Raw genomic sequence first — 24,412 nt, 5'->3', positions numbered from 1 at the left:
ATTTTTGGGTAAATGTGCATTAACACCAAAGAACACGACTTTGAAATGAGCGAAATGAAAGATTCTTCTTTCTATGTAGATGGAACCCAAAACAATCTGTTTTGCTTTGTTTATGCTTATGACACTTCGCTTTGCAGTTTCTGGGTGAATGAACACCGAAAGTGCAATCCAAGCTTCTTCTTCCTCTTTGTATTGAGATCAAACCAAAACACCTATGCTTGATTTGGGCTGATAACAAACATTTCACTATGCGATTTTTTTGTTGAATGTACATTCTAACACCAAAAACACCAATTTGAAATGAGCCCAATCAGAGCGCTATCATCTTCTTTTTATGTAGATTGAACCCAAAATACCGGTTTGCTTTGGTTGGGGGTGATTCTGGTGCACACCCAAAAAACACCATTCGAATTGAAAGAAGCCCAATCGAAGCTGATTCGTCTTCTTTCTACGCATATGGAAGCGAAAAGACGGTCTTTTGTTATTTTGGTCTCATTACATACAGTTTGCTATTTTTGGGTAAATGTGCATTAACACCAGAGAACACGACTTTGAAATGAGCGAAATGCAAGATTCTTCTTTCTATGTAGATGGAACCCAAAACAATCTGTTTTGCTTTGTTTATGCTTATGACACTTCGCTTTGCAGTTTCTGGGTGAATGAACACCGAAAGTGCAATCTAAGCTTCTTCTTCCTCTTTGCATTGAGATCGAACCAAAACACCTATGCTTGATTTGGGCTGATAACAAACATTTCACTATGCGATTTTTTTGTTGAATGTACATTCAACAAAAACACCAATTTGAAATGAGCCCAATCAGAGCGTTATCATCTTCTTTTTATGTAGATTGAACCCAAAATACCTTTTTGCTTTGGTTGGGGGTGATTCTGGTGCACACCGAAATAACACCATTCGAATTGAAAGAAGCCAAATCGAAGCTTATTCGTCTTCTTTCTATGCATAAGGAAGCGAAAAGACGGTCTTTTGTTATTTTGGTCTCATTACATACAGTGTGCTATTTTTGGGTAAATGTGCATTAACACCAAAGAACACGACTTTGAAATGAGCGAAATGAAAGATTCTTCTTTCTATGTAGATGGAACCCAAAACAATCTGTTTTGCTTTGTTTACGCTTATGACACTTCGCGTTGCAGTTTGTGGGTGAATGAACACCGAAAGTGCAATCCAAGCTTCTTCTTCCTCTTTGTATTGAGATCGAACCAAAACACCTATGCTTGATTTGGGCTGATAACAAACATTTCACTATGCGATTTTTTTGTTGAATGTACATTCAAACCCCCAAAACACCAATTTCAAATAAGCCCAATGAGTGCGTTATCATCTTCTTTTTATGTAGATTGAACCCAAAATACCTTTTTGCTTTGGTTGGGGGTGATTCTGGTGCACACCGAAATAACACCATTCGAATTGAAATAAGCCAAATCGAAGCTTATTCGTCTTCTTTCTACGCATATGGAACGCGAAAAGACGGTCTTTTGTTATTTTGGTCTCATTACATACAGTTTGCTATTTTTGGGTAAATGTGCATTAACACCAGAGAACACGACTTTGAAATGAGCGAAATGCAAGATTCTTCTTTCTATGTAGATGGAACCCAAAACAATCTGTTTTGCTTTGTTTATGCTTATGACACTTCGCTTTGCAGTTTCTGGGTGAATGAACACCGAAAGTGCAATCTAAGCTTCTTCTTCCTCTTTGCATTGAGATCGAACCAAAACACCTATGCTTGATTTGGGCTGATAACAAACATTTCACTATGCGATTTTTTTGTTGAATGTACATTCAACAAAAACACCAATTTGAAATGAGCCCAATCAGAGCGTTATCATCTTCTTTTTATGTAGATTGAACCCAAAATACCTTTTTGCTTTGGTTGGGGGTGATTCTGGTGCACGCCGAAATAACACCATTCGAATTGAAATAAGCCCAATCGAAGCTTATTCGTCTTCTTTCTACGCATATGGAAGCGAAAAGACGGTCTTTTGTTATTTTGGTCTCATTACATACAGTTTGCTATTTTTGGGTAAATGTGCATTAACACGAAAGAACACGACTTTGAAATGAGCGAAATGCAAGATTCTTCTTTCTATGTAGATGGAACCGAAAACAACCTGTTTGGCTTTGTTTATGCTTATGACACTTCGCTTTCCTGTTTGTGGGTCAATGAACACCGAAAGTGCAATCCAAGCTTATTGCTCCTCTTTCTATTGAAATGAACCAAAACACCTATGCTTGATTTGGGCTGATAACAAACATCTCACTATGCGATTTTTTTGTTGAATGTACATTCTAACACCAAAAACACCAATTTGAAATGAGCCCAAACAGAGCGTGATCATCTTCTTTTTATGTAGATTGAACCCAAAATACCTTTTTGCTTTGGTTGGGGGTGATTCTGGTGCACACCGAAATAACACCATTCGAATTGAAAGAAGCCAAATCGAAGCTTATTCGTCTTCTTTCTATGCATAAGGAAGCGAAAAGACGGTCTTTTGTTATTTTGGTCTCATTACATACAGTTTGCTATTTTTGGGTAAATGTGCATTAACACCAAAGAACACGACTTTGAAATGAGCGAAATGAAAGATTCTTCTTTCTATGTAGATGGAACCCAAAACAATCTGTTTTGCTTTGTTTATGCTTATGACACTTCGCTTTGCAGTTTCTGGGTGAATGAACACCGAAAGTGCAATCCAAGCTTCTTCTTCCTCTTTGTATTGAGATCAAACCAAAACACCTATGCTTGATTTGGGCTGATAACAAACATTTCACTATGCGATTTTTTTGTTGAATGTACATTCTAACACCAAAAACACCAATTTGAAATGAGCCCAATCAGAGCGCTATCATCTTCTTTTTATGTAGATTGAACCCAAAATACCGGTTTGCTTTGGTTGGGGGTGATTCTGGTGCACACCCAAAAAACACCATTCGAATTGAAAGAAGCCCAATCGAAGCTGATTCGTCTTCTTTCTACGCATATGGAAGCGAAAAGACGGTCTTTTGTTATTTTGGTCTCATTACATACAGTTTGCTATTTTTGGGTAAATGTGCATTAACACCAGAGAACACGACTTTGAAATGAGCGAAATGCAAGATTCTTCTTTCTATGTAGATGGAACCCAAAACAATCTGTTTTGCTTTGTTTATGCTTATGACACTTCGCTTTGCAGTTTCTGGGTGAATGAACACCGAAAGTGCAATCTAAGCTTCTTCTTCCTCTTTGCATTGAGATCGAACCAAAACACCTATGCTTGATTTGGGCTGATAACAAACATTTCACTATGCGATTTTTTTGTTGAATGTACATTCAACAAAAACACCAATTTGAAATGAGCCCAATCAGAGCGTTATCATCTTCTTTTTATGTAGATTGAACCCAAAATACCTTTTTGCTTTGGTTGGGGGTGATTCTGGTGCACGCCGAAATAACACCATTCGAATTGAAATAAGCCCAATCGAAGCTTATTCGTCTTCTTTCTACGCATATGGAAGCGAAAAGACGGTCTTTTGTTATTTTGGTCTCATTACATACAGTTTGCTATTTTTGGGTAAATGTGCATTAACACGAAAGAACACGACTTTGAAATGAGCGAAATGCAAGATTCTTCTTTCTATGTAGATGGAACCGAAAACAACCTGTTTGGCTTTGTTTATGCTTATGACACTTCGCTTTCCTGTTTGTGGGTCAATGAACACCGAAAGTGCAATCCAAGCTTATTGCTCCTCTTTCTATTGAAATGAACCAAAACACCTATGCTTGATTTGGGCTGATAACAAACATCTCACTATGCGATTTTTTTGTTGAATGTACATTCTAACACCAAAAACACCAATTTGAAATGAGCCCAAACAGAGCGTGATCATCTTCTTTTTATGTAGATTGAACCCAAAATACCTTTTTGCTTTGGTTGGGGGTGATTCTGGTGCACACCGAAATAACACCATTCGAATTGAAAGAAGCCAAATCGAAGCTTATTCGTCTTCTTTCTATGCATAAGGAAGCGAAAAGACGGTCTTTTGTTATTTTGGTCTCATTACATACAGTTTGCTATTTTTGGGTAAATGTGCATTAACACCAAAGAACACGACTTTGAAATGAGCGAAATGAAAGATTCTTCTTTCTATGTAGATGGAACCCAAAACAATCTGTTTTGCTTTGTTTATGCTTATGACACTTCGCTTTGCAGTTTCTGGGTGAATGAACACCGAAAGTGCAATCCAAGCTTCTTCTTCCTCTTTGTATTGAGATCAAACCAAAACACCTATGCTTGATTTGGGCTGATAACAAACATTTCACTATGCGATTTTTTTGTTGAATGTACATTCTAACACCAAAAACACCAATTTGAAATGAGCCCAATCAGAGCGCTATCATCTTCTTTTTATGTAGATTGAACCCAAAATACCGGTTTGCTTTGGTTGGGGGTGATTCTGGTGCACACCCAAAAAACACCATTCGAATTGAAAGAAGCCCAATCGAAGCTGATTCGTCTTCTTTCTACGCATATGGAAGCGAAAAGACGGTCTTTTGTTATTTTGGTCTCATTACCTACAGTTTGCTATTTTTGGGTAAATGTGCATTAACACCAGAGAACACGACTTTGAAATGAGCGAAATGCAAGATTCTTCTTTCTATGTAGATGGAACCCAAAACAATCTGTTTTGCTTTGTTTATGCTTATGACACTTCGCTTTGCTGTTTGTGGGTGAATGAACACCGAAAGTGCAATCCAAGCTTATTGCGCCTCTTTCTATTGAAATGAACCAAAACACCTATGCTTGATTTGGGCTGATAACAAACATTTCACTATGCGATTTTTTTGTTGAATGTACATTCTAACAAAAACACCAATTTGAAATGAGCCCAATCAGAGCGTTATCATCTTCTTTTTATGTAGATTGAACCCAAAATACCTTTTTGCTTTGGTTGGGGGTGATTCTGGTGCACGCCGAAATAACACCATTCGAATTGAAAGAAGCCCAATCGAAGCTTATTCGTCTTCTTTCTACGCATATGGAAGCGAAAAGACGGTCTTTTGTTATTTTGGTCTCATTACATACAGTTTGCTATTTTTGGGTAAATGTGCATTAACACCAAAGAGCACGACTTTGAAATGAGCGAAATGCAAGATTCTTCTTTCTATGTAGATGGAACCCAAAACAACCTGTTTTGCTTTGTTTATGCTTATGACACTTCGCTTTGCTGTTTGTGGGTGAATGAACACCGAAAGTGCAATCCAAGCTTATTGCTCCTCTTTCTATTGAAATGAACCAAAACACCTATGCTTGATTTGGGCTGATAACAAACATTTCACTCTGCGATTTTTGGTTGAATGTGCATTCAAACCCCAAAAACACCAATTTCAAATAAGCCCAATGAGTGCGTTATCAACTTCTTTTTATGTAGATGGAAGCCAAAACACCGTTTTGCTTGGTTGGGGGTGATTCTGGTGCACACCGAAATAACACCATTCGAATTGAAATAAGCCCAATCGAAGCTTATTCGTCTTCTTTCTACGCATTTGGAAGCGAAAAGACGGTCTTTTGTTATTTTGGTCTCATTACATACAGTTTGCTATTTTTGGGTAAATGTGCATTAACACCAAAGAACACGACTTTGCAATGAGCGAAATGAAAGATTCTTCTTTCTACGTAGATGGAACCCAAAACAATCTGTTTTGCTTTGTTTATGCTTATGACACTTCGCTTTGCTGTTTGTGGGTGAATGAACACCGAAAGTGCAATCTAAGCTTCTTCTTCCTCTTTGCATTGAGATCGAACCAAAACACCTATGCTTGATTTGGGCTGATAACAAACATTTCACTATGCGATTTTTTTGTTGAATGTACATTCAACAAAAACACCAATTTGAAATGAGCCCAATCAGAGCGTTATCATCTTCTTTTTATGTAGATTGAACCCAAAATACCTTTTTGCTTTGGTTGGGGGTGATTCTGGTGCACGCCGAAATAACACCATTCGAATTGAAATAAGCCCAATCGAAGCTTATTCGTCTTCTTTCTACGCATATGGAAGCGAAAAGACGGTCTTTTGTTATTTTGGTCTCATTACATACAGTTTGCTATTTTTGGGTAAATGTGCATTAACACGAAAGAACACGACTTTGAAATGAGCGAAATGCAAGATTCTTCTTTCTATGTAGATGGAACCGAAAACAACCTGTTTGGCTTTGTTTATGCTTATGACACTTCGCTTTCCTGTTTGTGGGTAAATGAACACCGAAAGTGCAATCCAAGCTTATTGCTCCTCTTTCTATTGAAATGAACCAAAACACCTATGCTTGATTTGGGCTGATAACAAACATCTCACTATGCGATTTTTTTGTTGAATGTACATTCTAACACCAAAAACACCAATTTGAAATGAGCCCAAACAGAGCGTGATCATCTTCTTTTTATGTAGATTGAACCCAAAATACCTTTTTGCTTTGGTTGGGGGTGATTCTGGTGCACACCGAAATAACACCATTCGAATTGAAAGAAGCCAAATCGAAGCTTATTCGTCTTCTTTCTATGCATAAGGAAGCGAAAAGACGGTCTTTTGTTATTTTGGTCTCATTACATACAGTTTGCTATTTTTGGGTAAATGTGCATTAACACCAAAGAACACGACTTTGCAATGAGCGAAATGAAAGATTCTTCTTTCTATGTAGATGGAACCCAAAACAATCTGTTTTGCTTTGTTTATGCTTATGACACTTCGCTTTGCAGTTTCTGGGTGAATGAACACCGAAAGTGCAATCCAAGCTTCTTCTTCCTCTATGTATTGAGATCGAACCAAAACACCTATGCTTGATTTGGGCTGATAACAAACATTTCACTCTGCGATTTTTTTGTTGAATGTACATTCAAACCCCAAAAACACCAATTTCAAATAAGCCCAATGAGTGCGTTATCATCTTCTTTTTATGTAGATTGAACCCAAAATACCTTTTTGCTTTGGTTGGGGGTGATTCTGGTGCACACCGAAATAACACCATTCGAATTGAAATAAGCCCAATCGAAGCTTATTCGTCTTCTTTCTACGCATATGGAAGCGAAAAGACGGTCTTTTGTTATTTTGGTCTCATTACATACAGTTTGCTATTTTTGGGTAAATGTGCATTAACACCAGAGAACACGACTTTGAAATGAGCGAAATGCAAGATTCTTCTTTCTATGTAGATGGAACCCAAAACAATCTGTTTTGCTTTGTTTACGCTTATGACACTTCGCTTTGCAGTTTGTGGGTGAATGAACACCGAAAGTGCAATCCAAGCTTCTTCTTCCTCTTTGTATTGATATCGAACCAAAACACCTATGCTTGATTTGGGCTGATAACAAACATTTCACTATGCGATTTTTTTGTTGAATGTACATTCAAACCCCCAAAACACCAATTTCAAATAAGCCCAATGAGTGCGTGATCATCTTCTTTTTATGTAGATTGAACCCAAAATACCTTTTTGCTTTGGTTGGGGGTGATTCTGGTGCACACCGAAATAACACCATTCGAATTGAAATAAGCCAAATCGAAGCTTATTCGTCTTCTTTCTACGCATATGGAACGCGAAAAGACGGTCTTTTGTTATTTTGGTCTCATTACATACAGTTTGCTATTTTTGGGTAAATGTGCATTAACACCAGAGAACACGACTTTGAAATGAGCGAAATGCAAGATTCTTCTTTCTATGTAGATGGAACCCAAAACAATCTGTTTTGCTTTGTTTATGCTTATGACACTTCGCTTTGCAGTTTCTGGGTGAATGAACACCGAAAGTGCAATCTAAGCTTCTTCTTCCTCTTTGCATTGAGATCGAACCAAAACACCTATGCTTGATTTGGGCTGATAACAAACATTTCACTATGCGATTTTTTTGTTGAATGTACATTCAACAAAAACACCAATTTGAAATGAGCCCAATCAGAGCGTTATCATCTTTTTATGTAGATTGAACCCAAAATACCTTTTTGCTTTGGTTGGGGGTGATTCTGGTGCACGCCGAAATAACACCATTCGAATTGAAATAAGCCCAATCGAAGCTTATTCGTCTTCTTTCTACGCATATGGAAGCGAAAAGACGGTCTTTTGTTATTTTGGTCTCATTACATACAGTTTGCTATTTTTGGGTAAATGTGCATTAACACGAAAGAACACGACTTTGAAATGAGCGAAATGCAAGATTCTTCTTTCTATGTAGATGGAACCGAAAACAACCTGTTTGGCTTTGTTTATGCTTATGACACTTCGCTTTCCTGTTTGTGGGTCAATGAACACCGAAAGTGCAATCCAAGCTTATTGCTCCTCTTTCTATTGAAATGAACCAAAACACCTATGCTTGATTTGGGCTGATAACAAACATCTCACTATGCGATTTTTTTGTTGAATGTACATTCTAACACCAAAAACACCAATTTGAAATGAGCCCAATCAGAGCGTTATCATCTTCTTTTTATGTAGATTGAACCCAAAATAGCTTTTTGCTTTGGTTGGGGGTGATTCTGGTGCACGCCGAAATAACACCATTCGAATTGAAAGAAGCCAAATCGAAGCTTATTCGTCTTCTTTCTACGCATATGGAAGCGAAAAGACGGTCTTTTGTTATTTTGGTCTCATTACATACAGTTTGCTATTTTTGGGTAAATGTGCATTAACACCAAAGAACACGACTTTGAAATGAGCGAAATGCAAGATTCTTCTTTCTATGTAGATGGAACCGAAAACAATCTGTTTTGCTTTGTTTATGCTTATGACACTTATGAACACCGAAAGTGCAATCCAAGCTTATTGCTCCTCTTTCTATTGAAATGAACCAAAACACCTATGCTTGATTTGGGCTGATAACAAACATTTCACTATGCGATTTTTTTGTTGAATGTACATTCTAACACCAAAAACACCAATTTGAAATGAGCCCAAACAGAGCGTGATCATCTTCTTTTTATGTAGATTGAACCCAAAATACCTTTTTGCTTTGGTTGGGGGTGATTCTGGTGCACACCGAAATAACACCATTCGAATTGAAAGAAGCCAAATCGAAGCTTATTCGTCTTCTTTCTACGCATATGGAAGCGAAAAGACGGTCCTTTGTTATTTTGGTCTCATTACATACAGTTTGCGATTTCTGGGTAAATGTGCATTAACACCAAAGAACACGACTTTGAAATGAGCGAAATGCAAGATTCTTCTTTCTATGTAGATGGAACCCAAAACAACCTGTTTTGCTTTGTTTATGCTTATGACACTTCGCTTTGCAGTTTGTGGGTGAATGAACACCGAAAGTGCAATCCAAGCTTCTTCTTCCTCTTTGTATTGAGATCAAACCAAAACACCTATGCTTGATTTGGGCTGATAACAAACATTTCACTATGCGATTTTTTTGTTGAATGTACATTCTAACACCAAAAACACCAATTTGAAATGAGCCCAATCAGAGCGCTATCATCTTCTTTTTATGTAGATTGAACCCAAAATACCGTTTTGATTTGGTTGGGGGTGATTCTGGTGCACACCCAAAAAACACCATTCGAATTGAAAGAAGCCCAATCGAAGCTGATTCGTCTTCTTTCTACGCATATGGAAGCGAAAAGACGGTCTTTTGTTATTTTGGTCTCATTACCTACAGTTTGCTATTTTTGGGTAAATGTGCATTAACACCAGAGAACACGACTTTGAAATGAGCGAAATGCAAGATTCTTCTTTCTATGTAGATGGAACCCAAAACAATCTGTTTTGCTTTGTTTATGCTTATGACACTTCGCTTTGCTGTTTGTGGGTGAATGAACACCGAAAGTGCAATCCAAGCTTATTGCGCCTCTTTCTATTGAAATGAACCAAAACACCTATGCTTGATTTGGGCTGATAACAAACATTTCACTATGCGATTTTTTTGTTGAATGTACATTCAAACCCCAAAAACACCAATTTCAAATAAGCCCAATGAGTGCGTTATCATCTTCTTTTTATGTAGATTGAACCCAAAATACCTTTTTGCTTTGGTTGGGGGTGATTCTGGTGCACACCGAAATAACACCATTCGAATTGAAATAAGCCCAATCGAAGCTTATTCGTCTTCTTTCTACGCATATGGAAGCGAAAAGACGGTCTTTTGTTATTTTGGTCTCATTACATACAGTTTGCTATTTTTGGGTAAATGTGCATTAACACCAGAGAACACGACTTTGAAATGAGCGAAATGCAAGATTCTTCTTTCTATGTAGATGGAACCCAAAACAATCTGTTTTGCTTTGTTTATGCTTATGACACTTCGCTTTGCTGTTTGTGGGTGAATGAACACCGAAAGTGCAATCTAAGCTTCTTCTTCCTCTTTGCATTGAGATCGAACCAAAACACCTATGCTTGATTTGGGCTGATAACAAACATTTCACTATGCGATTTTTTTGTTGAATGTACATTCAACAAAAACACCAATTTGAAATGAGCCCAATCAGAGCGTTATCATCTTCTTTTTATGTAGATTGAACCCAAAATACCTTTTTGCTTTGGTTGGGGGTGATTCTGGTGCACGCCGAAATAACACCATTCGAATTGAAATAAGCCCAATCGAAGCTTATTCGTCTTCTTTCTACGCATATGGAAGCGAAAAGACGGTCTTTTGTTATTTTGGTCTCATTACATACAGTTTGCTATTTTTGGGTAAATGTGCATTAACACGAAAGAACACGACTTTGAAATGAGCGAAATGCAAGATTCTTCTTTCTATGTAGATGGAACCGAAAACAACCTGTTTGGCTTTGTTTATGCTTATGACACTTCGCTTTCCTGTTTGTGGGTCAATGAACACCGAAAGTGCAATCCAAGCTTATTGCTCCTCTTTCTATTGAAATGAACCAAAACACCTATGCTTGATTTGGGCTGATAACAAACATCTCACTATGCGATTTTTTTGTTGAATGTACATTCTAACACCAAAAACACCAATTTGAAATGAGCCCAAACAGAGCGTGATCATCTTCTTTTTATGTAGATTGAACCCAAAATACCTTTTTGCTTTGGTTGGGGGTGATTCTGGTGCACACCGAAATAACACCATTCGAATTGAAAGAAGCCAAATCGAAGCTTATTCGTCTTCTTTCTATGCATAAGGAAGCGAAAAGACGGTCTTTTGTTATTTTGGTCTCATTACATACAGTGTGCTATTTTTGGGTAAATGTGCATTAACACCAAAGAACACGACTTTGAAATGAGCGAAATGAAAGATTCTTCTTTCTATGTAGATGGAACCCAAAACAATCTGTTTTGCTTTGTTTATGCTTATGACACTTCGCTTTGCTGTTTGTGGGTGAATGAACACCGAAAGTGCAATCCAAGCTTATTGCGCCTCTTTCTATTGAAATGAACCAAAACACCTATGCTTGATTTGGGCTGATAACAAACATCTCACTATGCGATTTTTTTGTTGAATGTACATTCTAACAAAAACACCAATTTGAAATGAGCCCAATCAGAGCGTTATCATCTTCTTTTTATGTAGATTGAACCCAAAATACCTTTTTGCTTTGGTTGGGGGTGATTCTGGTGCACGCCGAAATAACACCATTCGAATTGAAAGAAGCCAAATCGAAGCTTATTCGTCTTCTTTCTACGCATATGGAAGCGAAAAGACGGTCTTTTGTTATTTTGGTCTCATTACATACAGTTTGCTATTTTTGGGTAAATGTGCATTAACACCAAAGAGCACGACTTTGAAATGAGCGAAATGCAAGATTCTTCTTTCTATGTAGATGGAACCCAAAACAACCTGTTTTGCTTTGTTTATGCTTATGACACTTCGCTTTGCTGTTTGTGGGTGAATGAACACCGAAAGTGCAATCCAAGCTTATTGCTCCTCTTTCTATTGAAATGAACCAAAACACCTATGCTTGATTTGGGCTGATAACAAACATTTCACTCTGCGATTTTTTTGTTGAATGTACATTCTAACACCAAAAACACCAATTTGAAATGAGCCCAAACAGAGCGTGATCATCTTCTTTTTATGTAGATTGAACCCAAAATACCTTTTTGCTTTGGTTGGGGGTGATTCTGGTGCACACCGAAATAACACCATTCGAATTGAAAGAAGCCAAATCGAAGCTTATTCGTCTTCTTTCTATGCATAAGGAAGCGAAAAGACGGTCTTTTGTTATTTTGGTCTCATTACATACAGTGTGCTATTTTTGGGTAAATGTGCATTAACACCAAAGAACACGACTTTGAAATGAGCGAAATGAAAGATTCTTCTTTCTATGTAGATGGAACCCAAAACAATCTGTTTTGCTTTGTTTATGCTTATGACACTTCGCTTTGCTGTTTGTGGGTGAATGAACACCGAAAGTGCAATCCAAGCTTATTGCGCCTCTTTCTATTGAAATGAACCAAAACACCTATGCTTGATTTGGGCTGATAACAAACATCTCACTATGCGATTTTTTTGTTGAATGTACATTCTAACAAAAACACCAATTTGAAATGAGCCCAATCAGAGCGTTATCATCTTCTTTTTATGTAGATTGAACCCAAAATACCTTTTTGCTTTGGTTGGGGGTGATTCTGGTGCACGCCGAAATAACACCATTCGAATTGAAAGAAGCCAAATCGAAGCTTATTCGTCTTCTTTCTACGCATATGGAAGCGAAAAGACGGTCTTTTGTTATTTTGGTCTCATTACATACAGTTTGCTATTTTTGGGTAAATGTGCATTAACACCAAAGAGCACGACTTTGAAATGAGCGAAATGCAAGATTCTTCTTTCTATGTAGATGGAACCCAAAACAACCTGTTTTGCTTTGTTTATGCTTATGACACTTCGCTTTGCTGTTTGTGGGTGAATGAACACCGAAAGTGCAATCCAAGCTTATTGCTCCTCTTTCTATTGAAATGAACCAAAACACCTATGCTTGATTTGGGCTGATAACAAACATTTCACTCTGCGATTTTTGGTTGAATGTGCATTCAAACCCCAAAAACACCAATTTCAAATAAGCCCAATGAGTGCGTTATCAACTTCTTTTTATGTAGATGGAAGCCAAAACACCGTTTTGCTTGGTTGGGGGTGATTCTGGTGCACACCGAAATAACACCATTCGAATTGAAATAAGCCCAATCGAAGCTTATTCGTCTTCTTTCTACGCATTTGGAAGCGAAAAGACGGTCTTTTGTTATTTTGGTCTCATTACATACAGTTTGCTATTTTTGGGTAAATGTGCATTAACACCAAAGAACACGACTTTGCAATGAGCGAAATGAAAGATTCTTCTTTCTATGTAGATGGAACCCAAAACAATCTGTTTTGCTTTGTTTATGCTTATGACACTTCGCTTTGCAGTTTCTGGGTGAATGAACACCGAAAGTGCAATCCAAGCTTCTTCTTCCTCTTTGTATTGAGATCGAAGCAAAACACCTATGCTTGATTTGGGCTGATAACAAACATTTCACTATGCGATTTTTTTTGTTGAATGTACATTCTAACAAAAACACCAATTTGAAATGAGCCCAATCAGAGCGTTATCATCTTCTTTTTATGTAGATTGAACCCAAAATACCTTTTTGCTTTGGTTGGGGGTGATTCTGGTGCACACCGAAATAACACCATTCGAATTGAAAGAAGCCAAATCGAAGCTTATTCGTCTTCTTTCTACGCATATGGAAGCGAAAAGACGGTCCTTTGTTATTTTGGTCTCATTACATACAGTTTGCTATTTTGGGGTAAATGTGCATTAACACCAAAGAGCACGACTTTGAAATGAGCGAAATGCAAGATTCTTCTTTCTATGTAGATGGAACCCAAAACAACCTGTTTGGCTTTGTTTATGCTTATGACACTTCGCTTTGCAGTTTCTGGGTGAATGAACACCGAAAGTGCAATCCAAGCTTCTTCTTCCTCTTTGTATTGAGATCGAAGCAAAACACCTATGCTTGATTTGGGCTGATAACAAACATTTCACTCTGCGATTTTTGGTTGAATGTGCATTCAAACCCCAAAAACACCAATTTCAAATAAGCCCAATGAGTGCGTTATCAACTTCTTTTTATGTAGATGGAAGCCAAAACACCGTTTTGTTTTGGTTGGGGGTGATTCTGGTGCACACCGAAATAACACCATTCGAATTGAAATAAGCCCAATCGAAGCTTATTCGTCTTCTTTCTACGCATTTGGAAGCGAAAAGACGGTCTTTTGTTATTTTGGTCTCATTACATACAGTTTGCTATTTTTGGGTAAATGTGCATTAACACGAAAGAACACGACTTTGAAATGAGCGAAATGCAAGATTCTTCTTTCTATGTAGATGGAACCGAAAACAACCTGTTTGGCTTTGTTTATGCTTATGACACTTCGCTTTCCTGTTTGTGGGTCAATGAACACCGAAAGTGCAATCCAAGCTTATTGCTCCTCTTTCTATTGAAATGAACCAAAACACCTATGCTTGATTTGGGCTGATAACAAACATCTCACTATGCGATTTTTTTGTTGAATGTACATTCTAACACCAAAAACACCAATTTGAAATGAGCCCAAACAGAGCGTGATCATCTTCTTTTTATGTAGATTGAACCCAAAATACCTTTTTGCTTTGGTTGGGGGTGATTCTGGTGCACACCGAAATAACACCATTCGAATTGAAAGAAGCCAAATCGAAGCTTATTCGTCTTCTTTCTATGCATAAGGAAGCGAAAAGACGGTCTTTTGTTATTTTGGTCTCATTACATACAGTGTGCTATTTTTGGGTAAATGTGCATTAACACCAAAGAACACGACTTTGAAATGAGCGAAATGAAAGATTCTTCTTTCTATGTAGATGGAACCCAAAACAATCTGTTTTGCTTTGTTTATGCTTATGACACTTCGCTTTGCTGTTTGTGGGTGAATGAACACCGAAAGTGCAATCCAAGCTTATTGCGCCTCTTTCTATTGAAATGAACCAAAACACCTATGCTTGATTTGGGCTGATAACAAACATCTCACTATGCGATTTTTTTGTTGAATGTACATTCTAACAAAAACACCAATTTGAAATGAGCCCAATCAGAGCGTTATCATCTTCTTTTTATGTAGATTGAACCCAAAATACCTTTTTGCTTTGGTTGGGGGTGATTCTGGTGCACGCCGAAATAACACCATTCGAATTGAAAGAAGCCAAATCGAAGCTTATTCGTCTTCTTTCTACGCATATGGAAGCGAAAAGACGGTCTTTTGTTATTTTGGTCTCATTACATACAGTTTGCTATTTTTGGGTAAATGTGCATTAACACCAAAGAGCACGACTTTGAAATGAGCGAAATGCAAGATTCTTCTTTCTATGTAGATGGAACCCAAAACAACCTGTTTTGCTTTGTTTATGCTTATGACACTTCGCTTTGCTGTTTGTGGGTGAATGAACACCGAAAGTGCAATCCAAGCTTATTGCTCCTCTTTCTATTGAAATGAACCAAAACACCTATGCTTGATTTGGGCTGATAACAAACATTTCACTCTGCGATTTTTGGTTGAATGTGCATTCAAACCCCAAAAACACCAATTTCAAATAAGCCCAATGAGTGCGTTATCAACTTCTTTTTATGTAGATGGAAGCCAAAACACCGTTTTGCTTGGTTGGGGGTGATTCTGGTGCACACCGAAATAACACCATTCGAATTGAAATAAGCCCAATCGAAGCTTATTCGTCTTCTTTCTACGCATTTGGAAGCGAAAAGACGGTCTTTTGTTATTTTGGTCTCATTACATACAGTTTGCTATTTTTGGGTAAATGTGCATTAACACCAAAGAACACGACTTTGCAATGAGCGAAATGAAAGATTCTTCTTTCTATGTAGATGGAACCCAAAACAATCTGTTTTGCTTTGTTTATGCTTATGACACTTCGCTTTGCAGTTTCTGGGTGAATGAACACCGAAAGTGCAATCCAAGCTTCTTCTTCCTCTTTGTATTGAGATCGAAGCAAAACACCTATGCTTGATTTGGGCTGATAACAAACATTTCACTATGCGATTTTTTTTGTTGAATGTACATTCTAACAAAAACACCAATTTGAAATGAGCCCAATCAGAGCGTTATCATCTTCTTTTTATGTAGATTGAACCCAAAATACCTTTTTGCTTTGGTTGGGGGTGATTCTGGTGCACACCGAAATAACACCATTCGAATTGAAAGAAGCCAAATCGAAGCTTATTCGTCTTCTTTCTACGCATATGGAAGCGAAAAGACGGTCCTTTGTTATTTTGGTCTCATTACATACAGTTTGCTATTTTGGGGTAAATGTGCATTAACACCAAAGAGCACGACTTTGAAATGAGCGAAATGCAAGATTCTTCTTTCTATGTAGATGGAACCCAAAACAACCTGTTTGGCTTTGTTTATGCTTATGACACTTCGCTTTGCAGTTTCTGGGTGAATGAACACCGAAAGTGCAATCCAAGCTTCTTCTTCCTCTTTGTATTGAGATCGAAGCAAAACACCTATGCTTGATTTGGGCTGATAACAAACATTTCACTCTGCGATTTTTGGTTGAATGTGCATTCAAACCCCAAAAACACCAATTTCAAATAAGCCCAATGAGTGCGTTATCAACTTCTTTTTATGTAGATGGAAGCCAAAACACCGTTTTGTTTTGGTTGGGGGTGATTCTGGTGCACACCGAAATAACACCATTCGAATTGAAATAAGCCCAATCGAAGCTTATTCGTCTTCTTTCTACGCATTTGGAAGCGAAAAGACGGTCTTTTGTTATTTTGGTCTCATTACATACAGTTTGCTATTTTTGGGTAAATGTGCATTAACACCAGAGAACACGACTTTGAAATGAGCGAAATGCAAGATTCTTCTTTCTATGTAGATGGAACCCAAAACAATCTGTTTTGCTTTGTTTATGCTTATGACACTTCGCTTTGCTGTTTGTGGGTGAATGAACACCGAAAGTGCAATCTAAGCTTCTTCTTCCTCTTTGCATTGAGATCGAACCAAAACACCTATGCTTGATTTGGGCTGATAACAAACATTTCACTATGCGATTTTTTTGTTGAATGTACATTCAACAAAAACACCAATTTGAAATGAGCCCAATCAGAGCGTTATCATCTTCTTTTTATGTAGATTGAACCCAAAATACCGTTTTGCTTTGGTTGGGGGTGATTCTGGTGCACACCGAAATAACACCATTCGAATTGAAAGAAGCCAAATCGAAGCTTATTCGTCTTCTTTCTACGCATATGGAAGCGAAAAGACGGTCTTTTGTTATATTGGTCTCATTACATACAGTTTGCTATTTTGGGGTAAATGTGCATTAACACCAAAGAGCACGACTTTGAAATGAGCGAAATGCAAGATTCTTCTTTCTATGTAGATGGAACCCAAAACAACCTGTTTGGCTTTGTTTATGCTTATGACACTTCGCTTTGCTATTTGTGGGTGAATGAACACCGAAAGTGCAATCCAAGCTTATTGCTCCTCTTTCTATTGAAATGAACCAAAACACCTATGCTTGATTTGGGCTGATAACAAACATTTCACTCTGCGATTTTTGGTTGAATGTGCATTCAAACCCCAAAAACACCAATTTCAAATAAGCCCAATGAGTGCGTTATCAACTTCTTTTTATGTAGATGGAAGCCAAAACACCGTTTTGCTTGGTTGGGGGTGATTCTGGTGCACACCGAAATAACACCATTCGAATTGAAATAAGCCCAATCGAAGCTTATTCGTCTTCTTTCTACGCATTTGGAAGCGAAAAGACGGTCTTTTGTTATTTTGGTCTCATTACATACAGTTTGCTATTTTTGGGTAAATGTGCATTAACACCAAAGAACACGACTTTGAAATGAGCGAAATGAAAGATTCTTCTTGCTATGTAGATGGAACCCAAAACAACCTATTTTGCTTTGTTTATGCTTATGACATTTCGCTTTGCAGTTTCTGGGTGAATGAACACCGAAAGTGCAATCCAAGCTTGTTGCTCCTCTTTCTATTGAAATGAACCAAAACACCTATGCTTGATTTGGGCTGATAACAAACATTTCACTCTGCGATTTTTGGTTGAATGTGCATTCAAACCCCAAAAACACCAATTTCAAATAAGCCCAATGAGTGCATTATCAACTTCTTTTTATGTAGATGGAAGCCAAAACACCGTTTTGCTTTGGTTGGGGGTGATTCTGGTGCACACCGAAATAACACCATTCGAATTGAAATAAGCCCAATCGAAGCTTATTCGTCTTCTTTCTACGCATTTGGAAGCGAAAAGACGGTCTTTTGTTATTTTGGTCTCATTACATACAGTTTGCTATTTTTGGGTAAATGTGCATTAACACCAAAGAACACGACTTTGAAACGAGCGAAATGAAAGATTCTTCTTTCTATGTAGATGGAACCCAAAACAATCTGTTTTGCTTTGTTTATGCTTATGACACTTCGCTTTGCAGTTTCTGGGTGAATGAACACCGAAAGTGCAATCCAAGCTTCTTCTTCCTCTTTGTATTGAGATCGAAGCAAAACACCTATGCTTGATTTGGGCTGATAACAAACATTTCACTATGCGATTTTTTTGTTGAATGTACATTCTAACACCAAAAACACCAATTTGAAATGAGCCCAAACAGAGCGTGATCATCTTCTTTTTATGTAGATTGAACCCAAAATACCTTTTTGCTTTGGTTGGGGGTGATTCTGGTGCACACCGAAATAACACCATTCGAATTGAAAGAAGCCAAATCGAAGCTTATTCGTCTTCTTTCTATGCATAAGGAAGCGAAAAGACGGTCTTTTGTTATTTTGGTCTCATTACATACAGTTTGCTATTTTTGGGTAAATGTGCATTAACACCAAAGAACACGACTTTGCAATGAGCGAAATGAAAGATTCTTCTTTCTATGTAGATGGAACCCAAAACAATCTGTTTTGCTTTGTTTATGCTTATGACACTTCGCTTTCCTGTTTGTGGGTCAATGAACACCGAAAGTGCAATCCAAGCTTATTGCTCCTCTTTCTATTGAAATGAACCAAAACACCTATGCTTGATTTGGGCTGATAACAAACATCTCACTATGCGATTTTTTTGTTGAATGTACATTCTAACACCAAAAACACCAATTTGAAATGAGCCCAAACAGAGCGTGATCATCTTCTTTTTATGTAGATTGAACCCAAAATACCTTTTTGCTTTGGTTGGGGGTGATTCTGGTGCACACCGAAATAACACCATTCGAATTGAAATAAGCCCAATCGAAGCTTATTCGTCTTCTTTCTACGCATATGGAAGCGAAAAGACGGTCTTTTGTTATTTTGGTCTCATTACATACAGTTTGCTATTTTTGGGTAAATGTGCATTAACACCAGAGAACACGACTTTGAAATGAGCGAAATGCAAGATTCTTCTTTCTATGTAGATGGAACCCAAAACAATCTGTTTTGCTTTGTTTATGCTTATGACACTTCGCTTTGCAGTTTCTGGGTGAATGAACACCGAAAGTGCAATCCAAGCTTCTTCTTCCTCTATGTATTGAGATCGAACCAAAACACCTATGCTTGATTTGGGCTGATAACAAACATTTCACTCTGCGATTTTTTTGTTGAATGTACATTCAAACCCCAAAAACACCAATTTCAAATAAGCCCAATGAGTGCGTTATCATCTTCTTTTTATGTAGATTGAACCCAAAATACCTTTTTGCTTTGGTTGGGGGTGATTCTGGTGCACACCGAAATAACACCATTCGAATTGAAATAAGCCCAATCGAAGCTTATTCATCTTCTTTCTACGCATATGGAAGCGAAAAGACGGTCTTTTGTTATTTTGGTCTCATTACATACAGTTTGCTATTTTTGGGTAAATGTGCATTAACACCAAAGAACACGACTTTGCAATGAGCGAAATGCAAGATTCTTCTTTCTATGTAGATGGAACCCAAAACAATCTGTTTTGCTTTGTTTATGCTTATGACACTTCGCTTTGCAGTTTCTGGGTGAATGAACACCGAAAGTGCAATCCAAGCTTCTTCTTCCTCTTTGTATTGAGATCGAACCAAAACACCTATGCTTGATTTGGGCTGATAACAAACATTTCACTATGCGATTTTTTTGTTGAATGTACATTCAAACCCCAAAAACACAAATTTCAAATAAGCCCAATGAGTGCGTTATCATCTTCTTTTTATGTAGATTGAACCCAAAATACCTTTTTGCTTTGGTTGGGGGTGATTCTGGTGCACACCGAAATAACACCATTTGAATTGAAATAAGCCCAATCGAAGCTTATTCGTCTTCTTTCTACGCATATGGAAGCGAAAAGACGGTCTTTTGTTATTTTGGTCTCATTACATACAGTTTGCTATTTTTGGGTAAATGTGCATTAACACCAGAGAACACGACTTTGAAATGAGCGAAATGCAAGATTCTTCTTTCTATGTAGATGGAACCCAAAACAATCTGTTTTGCTTTGTTTATGCTTATGACACTTCGCTTTGCAGTTTCTGGGTGAATGAACACCGAAAGTGCAATCTAAGCTTCTTCTTCCTCTTTGCATTGAGATCGAACCAAAACACCTATGCTTGATTTGGGCTGATAACAAACATTTCACTATGCGATTTTTTTGTTGAATGTACATTCAACAAAAACACCAATTTGAAATGAGCCCAATCAGAGCGTTATCATCTTCTTTTTATGTAGATTGAACCCAAAATACCTTTTTGCTTTGGTTGGGGGTGATTCTGGTGCACGCCGAAATAACACCATTCGAATTGAAATAAGCCCAATCGAAGCTTATTCGTCTTCTTTCTACGCATATGGAAGCGAAAAGACGGTCTTTTGTTATTTTGGTCTCATTACATACAGTTTGCTATTTTTGGGTAAATGTGCATTAACACGAAAGAACACGACTTTGAAATGAGCGAAATGCAAGATTCTTCTTTCTATGTAGATGGAACCGAAAACAACCTGTTTGGCTTTGTTTATGCTTATGACACTTCGCTTTCCTGTTTGTGGGTCAATGAACACCGAAAGTGCAATCCAAGCTTATTGCTCCTCTTTCTATTGAAATGAACCAAAACACCTATGCTTGATTTGGGCTGATAACAAACATCTCACTATGCGATTTTTTTGTTGAATGTACATTCTAACACCAAAAACACCAATTTGAAATGAGCCCAAACAGAGCGTGATCATCTTCTTTTTATGTAGATTGAACCCAAAATACCTTTTTGCTTTGGTTGGGGGTGATTCTGGTGCACACCGAAATAACACCATTCGAATTGAAAGAAGCCAAATCGAAGCTTATTCGTCTTCTTTCTATGCATAAGGAAGCGAAAAGACGGTCTTTTGTTATTTTGGTCTCATTACATACAGTTTGCTATTTTTGGGTAAATGTGCATTAACACCAAAGAACACGACTTTGAAATGAGCGAAATGAAAGATTCTTCTTTCTATGTAGATGGAACCCAAAACAATCTGTTTTGCTTTGTTTATGCTTATGACACTTCGCTTTGCAGTTTCTGGGTGAATGAACACCGAAAGTGCAATCCAAGCTTCTTCTTCCTCTTTGTATTGAGATCAAACCAAAACACCTATGCTTGATTTGGGCTGATAACAAACATTTCACTATGCGATTTTTTTGTTGAATGTACATTCTAACACCAAAAACACCAATTTGAAATGAGCCCAATCAGAGCGCTATCATCTTCTTTTTATGTAGATTGAACCCAAAATACCGGTTTGCTTTGGTTGGGGGTGATTCTGGTGCACACCCAAAAAACACCATTCGAATTGAAAGAAGCCCAATCGAAGCTGATTCGTCTTCTTTCTACGCATATGGAAGCGAAAAGACGGTCTTTTGTTATTTTGGTCTCATTACCTACAGTTTGCTATTTTTGGGTAAATGTGCATTAACACCAGAGAACACGACTTTGAAATGAGCGAAATGCAAGATTCTTCTTTCTATGTAGATGGAACCCAAAACAATCTGTTTTGCTTTGTTTATGCTTATGACACTTCGCTTTGCTGTTTGTGGGTGAATGAACACCGAAAGTGCAATCCAAGCTTATTGCGCCTCTTTCTATTGAAATGAACCAAAACACCTATGCTTGATTTGGGCTGATAACAAACATTTCACTATGCGATTTTTTTGTTGAATGTACATTCTAACAAAAACACCAATTTGAAATGAGCCCAATCAGAGCGTTATCATCTTCTTTTTATGTAGATTGAACCCAAAATACCTTTTTGCTTTGGTTGGGGGTGATTCTGGTGCACGCCGAAATAACACCATTCGAATTGAAATAAGCCCAATCGAAGCTTATTCGTCTTCTTTCTACGCATATGGAAGCGAAAAGACGGTCTTTTGTTATTTTGGTCTCATTACATACAGTTTGCTATTTTTGGGTAAATGTGCATTAACACCAAAGAGCACGACTTTGAAATGAGCGAAATGCAAGATTCTTCTTTCTATGTAGATGGAACCCAAAACAACCTGTTTTGCTTTGTTTATGCTTATGACACTTCGCTTTGCTGTTTGTGGGTGAATGAACACCGAAAGTGCAATCTAAGCTTATTGCTCCTCTTTCTATTGAAATGAACCAAAACACCTATGCTTGATTTGGGCTGATAACAAACATTTCACTCTGCGATTTTTGGTTGAATGTGCATTCAAACCCCAAAAACACCAATTTCAAATAAGCCCAATGAGTGCGTTATCAACTTCTTTTTATGTAGATGGAAGCCAAAACACCGTTTTGCTTGGTTGGGGGTGATTCTGGTGCACACCGAAATAACACCATTCGAATTGAAATAAGCCCAATCGAAGCTTATTCGTCTTCTTTCTACGCATTTGGAAGCGAAAAGACGGTCTTTTGTTATTTTGGTCTCATTACATACAGTTTGCTATTTTTGGGTAAATGTGCATTAACACCAAAGAACACGACTTTGCAATGAGCGAAATGAAAGATTCTTCTTTCTACGTAGATGGAACCCAAAACAATCTGTTTTGCTTTGTTTATGCTTATGACACTTCGCTTTGCTGTTTGTGGGTGAATGAACACCGAAAGTGCAATCCAAGCTTCTTCTTCCTCTATGTATTGAGATCGAACCAAAACACCTATGCTTGATTTGGGCTGATAACAAACATTTCACTATGCGATTTTTTTGTTGAATGTACATTCAACAAAAACACCAATTTGAAATGAGCCCAATCAGAGCGTTATCATCTTCTTTTTATGTAGATTGAACCCAAAATACCTTTTTGCTTTGGTTGGGGGTGATTCTGGTGCACGCCGAAATAACACCATTCGAATTGAAATAAGCCCAATCGAAGCTTATTCGTCTTCTTTCTACGCATATGGAAGCGAAAAGACGGTCTTTTGTTATTTTGGTCTCATTACATACAGTTTGCTATTTTTGGGTAAATGTGCATTAACACGAAAGAACACGACTTTGAAATGAGCGAAATGCAAGATTCTTCTTTCTATGTAGATGGAACCGAAAACAACCTGTTTGGCTTTGTTTATGCTTATGACACTTCGCTTTCCTGTTTGTGGGTCAATGAACACCGAAAGTGCAATCCAAGCTTATTGCTCCTCTTTCTATTGAAATGAACCAAAACACCTATGCTTGATTTGGGCTGATAACAAACATCTCACTATGCGATTTTTTTGTTGAATGTACATTCTAACACCAAAAACACCAATTTGAAATGAGCCCAAACAGAGCGTGATCATCTTCTTTTTATGTAGATTGAACCCAAAATACCTTTTTGCTTTGGTTGGGGGTGATTCTGGTGCACACCGAAATAACACCATTCGAATTGAAAGAAGCCAAATCGAAGCTTATTCGTCTTCTTTCTATGCATAAGGAAGCGAAAAGACGGTCTTTTGTTATTTTGGTCTCATTACATACAGTTTGCTATTTTTGGGTAAATGTGCATTAACACCAAAGAACACGACTTTGCAATGAGCGAAATGAAAGATTCTTCTTTCTATGTAGATGGAACCCAAAACAATCTGTTTTGCTTTGTTTATGCTTATGACACTTCGCGTTGCAGTTTCTGGGTGAATGAACACCGAAAGTGCAATCCAAGCTTCTTCTTCCTCTATGTATTGAGATCGAACCAAAACACCTATGCTTGATTTGGGCTGATAACAAACATTTCACTCTGCGATTTTTTTGTTGAATGTACATTCAAACCCCAAAAACACCAATTTCAAATAAGCCCAATGAGTGCGTTATCATCTTCTTTTTATGTAGATTGAACCCAAAATACCTTTTTGCTTTGGTTGGGGGTGATTCTGGTGCACACCGAAATAACACCATTCGAATTGAAATAAGCCCAATCGAAGCTTATTCGTCTTCTTTCTACGCATATGGAAGCGAAAAGACGGTCTTTTGTTATTTTGGTCTCATTACATACAGTTT

The sequence above is a fragment of the Podarcis raffonei genome, chromosome 13 (genome assembly GCF_027172205.1).
Source record: "Podarcis raffonei isolate rPodRaf1 chromosome 13, rPodRaf1.pri, whole genome shotgun sequence".
Lineage (NCBI taxonomy): Eukaryota > Metazoa > Chordata > Lepidosauria > Squamata > Lacertidae > Podarcis > Podarcis raffonei.
This window is presented reverse-complemented; position numbering follows the sequence as displayed.